At 34.1% G+C, this 7176-nt stretch overlaps 1 pseudogene; it reads right to left on the minus strand.

The window, feature by feature from the left end:
- Positions 1 to 1497: 1497 nt before the first annotated feature.
- On the minus strand, positions 1498 to 2144 carry LOC100959062 (annotated as a pseudogene).
- Positions 2145 to 7176: the final 5032 nt, after the last annotated feature.

Below are 7176 nucleotides of genomic sequence, written 5' to 3' on the forward strand. Positions count from 1 at the left end.
ATGCTATAATTTTCCCTCTTCCTTTTCAGTATCCCACAGGTTTTGATAATTTGTGTCTTTATTATCATTTTGTTCCAAAAATCTAATGATTTCCTTCTTAACTCATCTTTGACCCAGCCTAAGGTTGTTTGGTTTCCATGAGTTTGTTGAGTATGAAGATTTCTGTTGTTGTTGAGTTCAACTTCTACTCTGTCATGGTCTGAAAAGATATAAGGAATAATTTCTATTCTTTTAAATTTGTTGAGATTAGACTTGTGTCCTAAAATATAATCAATTTTAGAGGATGATCCATGGGCTGATGAGAAGAATGTGTATTCAGTTTTATTAGGATGAAATGTTCTGTAAATGTTTGTTAAGTCCATTTATTCTAGGGTCAAGTTTAAGTCCATTATTTCTTTGTTCAGTTTCTTCTTGGAATATCTCTACAGAACTGACAAATGGGCGTTAAAATCTCCAACTATTATAGTGCAGGGAGAGATCAAATTGTTCATGTCTATTAGGGTTTGTTTTATAAATTGAGGAGCATTCAGGTAGGATGCATAAATGTTAATTATTAAATTCTCTTCATGTTGAGTTTTTTCTTTGACAAATATATAATGTCCATCTTTGTTTTTCTTTATTTTTGTTGGTTTAAATCCAATTGTATTTGCAAATAAGATTGCAACCCCTGCTTTTTTCTGATTTCCATTTGCCTGTATTATAAATGTCCATCCCTTCGACCTGAGTCTTATTTTATCTTTTGAGGTAAAATGGGACTCTTGTAGGCAACAGATACCTGGCCTGAGTTTTTGTATCCACTCAGCCAACCTGTGCCTCATTAGAGAAGAATTTAAGCCATTCACATTAACTGAGAGAATTGACAGGTATGATAGTGTTATGGCTATCTTGTTTTTCAAAGGTCCAGTTCATATTCTTAATACTTTTACTATTGTGAAAGTTAGGTTTTGTTCAATAAATACTGAATGAGTTTACTTTGGTGGTAAACTATTGTGCTGGTTATTATGGAAAATGGGTCTGAGTATTTCCTGGTGAGCTGGTCTAGTTATGGCAAATTTCCTCAGCATGTGGATGTCAGTAAAGTATTTGATTTCTTCATCACAAGGAAACTCAGGTTAGCTGGATCCTAGGCTGAAAGTTGTTTTGTTTTAGAAGATTGAAGGTCAATAACATCCTTTTTTGGGTTGAAAAGTTTTGGGTGTAAGGTTTGCAGTCATCCTAATATTCCTCCTTTTTAGGTAATGCTTTTCTTATGCCTGGCTGCTTGCAGGATTTTTTCCTTCATATTAAATTTGGCAATGTTAATAAAAATGTGTCTAGGAGATGCTTTGTTTGGATTGAGTTGCACTGGGGTGCTAAAACTATCTACTATTGGAATTTCTTTCTTTTTTTTTTTTAACAAAAAGTCCTAACTTTATTAATGATAGAAACAGTACAAATTTCAAACCAAGCTGCAATTACTTTTTTGAAACACCAAAATAGTCCTCCTTTTTTGGATGGTTACATTGTTAGCTCCATAGTAGCATTTAAAATGTAATTACTGTTGCTCTTGAGAGCTAGGACTGCCTTTGCTCTCCACACATTTGCTTGTAACCTGACCAATTCTATGTCCTTAACTTCCACACCTATTTCATTGACCTCTTCCTCTTCACTCTCCTCTTGTACAGTTGGAGTCTGTGTGTTTTCTTGAATGTTTGAGACAGCTTCACCTTCAACTTTGAATTTCTCAGCAGCTGCTAGCTGTGTCTGCTTAGATAAATCCTTGATCTTGGCTTCACCAAAAACTATGTAGGTATCGGAAGCTGGGCTGTTCTGGACATGTGGTTTTGTGATGACAAAGAAGATATTCTTAGATTTCCAGACAGGGACTCTAGTAACCCCTGTAACTTGTTAAAGACCCAATTTCGACATAGCCTTTGTGCCTTCTTTTCACTCCGACTCTGTTTTGCTTTACTAACTGGTTCTTCATCGATTTCAGCTGCTGCTGCCAGCTGTGCTTGCTGTGTGGTTGCCTGTGTGGAATCTTGTTTCTCTAGCTCTGGTACTAACTCGTCGCTGTCAGATTCTGATCCAGACAGTGTCTCAGCCTGAGGCTGTGGCAACTCCTGCTCTGTAGAAGGAATCATTTCTGTGGCTTCACCAAGCATGATATGCAAGGAACAGGGAATGAAGATGCAGCAGAAAGAGACTGCACCAGAGTGTGAACTGCGCCTGTTGCAGAAGGAAGCCTCTATGTTTTTACTTTTAAATAGAAAAGGGCTCACTACTCTGAAATACTGCTTAAAATGTAGAAAAGTAGGTAAGTACAACTTAAAGCACGCAATGTTATTCACCTTAATATCTGTTTCCTTCTTTTTCTTTAATAGTCATTGAAAATTTTTTCTCTTGCCTTTCATAACAATCTCAGTCTTTGGCCTTTCACATTTTTAAAATTAACTTTTAGAAAAATCAAAACGTTCCTTAGTCAAATTTTAACAACATCTGAATTAAAAAATTAAAACAGTCAGTTTTCCAAATGAATCAAAGTGTTTGCAGCGGTCGGTTATTTTGCACATTAAAAACACATCCCAAATTTCAGTGGTTCCATAGTTTGTTTATTTCTTGCTCTCAGGTCCTTGGAGCAGCTAACCTGCCATTAAATTCTCTCAGACTCAGTTGGTCTAAGCTGGCTACCAGCCTTTAATTTACGTTAGGTCTTTCTTACCTGTTTCCATCATTCTTCAACCAGATAGTACCCAGGCATTTTCCTTTCAAGATCAATAGCATAAGTGCAAAGATCAAAACAAACACTGCAGGCACATAATTGAAAGGTTCTGCTTTTATCACTTTCACTAACATTCCACTGTCTACAGACTCACATGGCTAAGTTCAGAGCTATTGAGGTAAAAAATTACAACCCTTCCACAGTCAGTAAAGGGATAAAATATGGGAAGAGGGAGAGGAAAAACTGTTGGAAGACAATAAAATCTACCACAACATAAATCCTGATTTAAGAGCAAATCTCCCCCACTTCTCCAGCCTGTGACTATACAAAGCTTACACATGGCAGTAGAAATGGTAGATATGGTCATCCTAGTCTCATTTCCTCCACCCTGCCTCTATAACCATAACAATTCATTCATAGTTAGACCATTGAGATGACACAGGAAAAGGGATGCTTAAGGGAAGAGATTAAGTATCTTGTATGAACTTCTAGTGTCATAAAAAGATCTTTCACTGTGTGTTCCTGGCTGGTGCCAAGAGGTTATGGCATGGAATTTGGATTTGACACTGACCACATCCTCCTGACTGTGTTCCTCTGCTGAAAACTTTCAAGACATAGCTAGTACTTTTATCTGCCCTTCAAAGACATTTTAAAATTTTAAATAAATAATTTGAATAAATAACTTTTTAAATAAATTTTTAAAAACTTTAAAAAACTCTTAAAAATTGTGGTAAAATACACATAACATAAAATTTATGAACATAACCATTTTAAGTGTATAGTTCAATAGTATTCAGTATACCCGTCATGTGTAACCATAACAACTACCTGTCTTCATAACTCTTTTCATCTTGTAAAACTCTATACTCATTAAACAGTAACTGTTTATTCCCTCATTCTCACTGTCCTGGCAAATATCATTCTACTTTTTGTTTCCGTGATTTTAAGTACTTATATTAGTGGACTTGTACATTATTTGTTTTTTAGTGACTGGTTTTATTTTACTTGATATGATGTATTGAAGGCTACTCCATATTGTAGCATATGTCAAAATTTCTTCCTTTTGATAGCTGACTACTATTACATAGTATGTAATATGGATATCACAGTTTACTTATTCATTTGTCCATGGACATTTGGACTGCTTATATGTTTTAGTTATTAAAAATAGTGCTGCAATTAACATGTGTGTACAAACATCTCTGTGAGACTCTTTTTTTCTTTTTTTCCAAGTCTTTGAGTACATACCTAGAATTTCTGGATCATACAATAATTCCATTTTTAGGTTTTTGAGGAACCACCTTACTTTTTTCACAGTGAATAAATAATTTTACCCTTCATAGTAATTTCTCCAAATTCCCACCAACACGTTTGTTTTTATAGTATTCATCCTAATGAGAATAAGGTAGTATCTTTTTATCATGTTATTTGCATTTTCACAATGATAGTGACATTGAACATCTTTCTTGTTATTATTGGCTATTTGTACACCTTAAAAGAAATGTCTATTCAATTTCTTTGTCCATTTTTAAATTAAGAGGTTTTTTGTCATTGATATTTAGAAATTCTCTGTGTATTCTGGTTATTAATCTCAGATCAAATATATAATTTGCAAATATTTTCCCATTCTGTTGCCTTTTTATATTTGATAGCGATTTTTGATGCACAATTATTTTTTAAAATTTTATGAAATCCTAGTTATCTATTTTTTTCTTTTGTTTTCTGTGCTTTTTGTGTCAAATACTAGAAATCACTGCCAATCCAATGTCTTGAAGCTTTTGACCATGTTTTCTTCTATAAATCTTATATTCATACCTTTGATTCATTATGAGTTAATTTTTGTATATAGTATTAGGTAAGAGTTTAATTTCATACATGTTTGAAATTTCACAACATTGTTTGCTGGAAAGACTGTTCTTTCCCCCATTGAATGATCTTTTCATCATTATTATCAAAAATCATTTGACTATATACTCAAGGATTTATTTGGGGGCTTTCTATTCTACAATATTAGTCTAAGTGTCTGTCTTTGTGCTGGTATGTTACTGTTTGATTACTATAGTTTTGTAGTAACTTGAAATCATGTAGTATAAGTTCTTCAGTTTTGTTCTTTTTCAACATTGTTCTGGGTATTCTGGGTCCTTGAGATTTTGTAAGAATTTTAGATTTTTTTTTTTCTATTTCTGTAAAAAAGAAACCATTGGGATTTTGAAAGAAATTGTTTGAATTTGTAGATCTCTTTGTATAGTATTGGTATCTTAATAGTATGTCTTCCAATCCATGAACATGGGATATGTTTCAGTTTTTTTAAATCTTTTCAAAAAATTTTTTAAAAATATTTAATCATACAAGTCTCTCACCTAATGGGTTAAGTTAGTTCTTATCTATTTTATTGCTTTTGATACTATTACAAATTCAATTATTTTTCCAATTTCCTTTTCAGATGGTTCAGTGTTAGTAAGTGGAAATGCAATTAATTTTTGTATGTTGACTTCCTATCCTGCTACTTTGCTGAATTCATTTATTAGTTCTGATTTGTGTATGTGTGTATGATCTTTCAGGTTTTCTGCAATAGAGAAATTGCAGTTCTTCTTTTCAAATTTGGATTCTCTTTATTTTTCTTACCTAATTGCTTTGGCTAGAACATCAAATACTTTTGAATAGAAGTGGCAAAGTGGGCATTTGTGCCTTTTTCATGATAAAAGAGGAAAAGCATTTCGGATTTTCTCTGTTATCATATTTGCTGTGTGTTTTTCATATACAGATATAAGGTAGTACCCTTATATTCACAGTTTGTTACAAGTTTTAGGCATTAAAGTGCGTCAAATTTTGTCAAATGTTTTTTCTGAATCAATTAATAAAATCATGTGAGCTTTCTTTTCTTTATTCTGTTAATGTGATGTATTACCTTGAATGATTTTCATATGTTAAAACTTTTTATTCCAGGAATAAATCTAACATAAGAATGCTGCATCATCCTTGTTATATGCTACTGAATTTGACATGCTAATATTTTGTTGAAGAATTTTGCATCATATTTATGATGGATATTGGTCTTAAGGGTTTTTTGTTTGTTTGTTTGTTTGTTTTGTAGAGACTGAGTCTCACTTTATGGCCCTTGGTAGAGTGCTGTGGCATCACACTGCTCACAGCAACCTCCAACTCTTGGGCTTAGGCAATTCTCTTGCCTCAGCCTCCCGAGTAGCTAGGACTACAGGTGCTCACTACAACGCCTAGCTATTTTTTTGTTGCAGTTTGGCCAGGGCTGGATTTGAACCTGCCACCTTTGGCATATGGAGCCAGTGCCCAACCCACTGAACCACAGGCATTGACCTAGTCTTTAGTTTTTTGTTTGTTTGTTTGTTTGTTTTTTTTGTAGTGTCTTTTTCTGGCTTTGGTGTCATCAGAGTAATGCTGGCTTCATAGACTGACTTAATGTTAATATGTCATCCTCTAGTTTTTTGGAAAAATTTGATTTGAAAAGAATTTGTATCAGGTCTTCTTTAAATACTTGGTAGAATTCACCAGTTTATTTTTGTTTTGTTTTGTTTTGTTTGAGACAGAGCCTCAAGCTGTCACCCTGGGTAGAGTGCTATAACATCACAGCTTACAGCAACCTCCAACTCCTGGGCTCAAGCGAGTCTCCTGCCTCCACCTTCCAAGTAGTTGGGACTACAGGCACCCACCAAAACACCTGGCTATTTTTTGGTTGCAACCATCATTGTTGTTTGGTAAGCCTGGGCTGGATTCAAACCTGCCAGCTCAGATGTATGTGGCTGGCACCTTAGGTGCTTGAGCCACAGGCACCAAGCCAGAATTCACCAGTTTAAAAAAAAAAAAAAGCCATCAGGTCTTGTACATTTTTCCCCCTTGTTTTAAATATTGACAAATTGTAGTTGTATATATTTATGGAGTACAGGGTGATATAATTTTAGAATAATGTGGAATAATTAAATGAAGCTAATTAGTGTATGCACTCCTTCAAATATTTAATGATTTTTATAATGAGACCCTTTACAATTTAATCTCTGTGAAAATGAAATGTATAGTAGTCATTAGCCACGCTGTGCATTAGATTCCATATTTTAAAACATCAAACTTATTTCTCCTAAATAACTTAGGCTTTATACTCTTTTGATACCATCTCTTCATTTTTTTCTATCCCCAGACCTATGTTAATCATCATCCTACTCTCTACTCCTTCTGTGAGTGTAATAGTTTTAGATTCCACATATAAGGGGAAATACATAGTATGTATCTTTCTGTGTTTTGCTTGTTTTATTCAGAATAATGATTTTAATTTCCATCCATGTTTTCTCAAATGAAAGAATTTTTTTTTTTTTTTGCAGTTTTTGGGCAGTGCCAGGTTTGAACCCACCACCTCCAGCATATGGGGCCAGCACCCTATTCCTTGAGCCACAGGTGCCGCCCATGAAAGAATTTTTTCTTTGTGAATTCATCTATTAAGGGATACT

The sequence above is a fragment of the Otolemur garnettii genome, unplaced genomic scaffold, assembly GCF_000181295.1.
Source record: "Otolemur garnettii isolate 467f Iridium unplaced genomic scaffold, OtoGar3 scaffold00142, whole genome shotgun sequence".
Classification (NCBI taxonomy): Eukaryota; Metazoa; Chordata; class Mammalia; order Primates; family Galagidae; genus Otolemur; species Otolemur garnettii.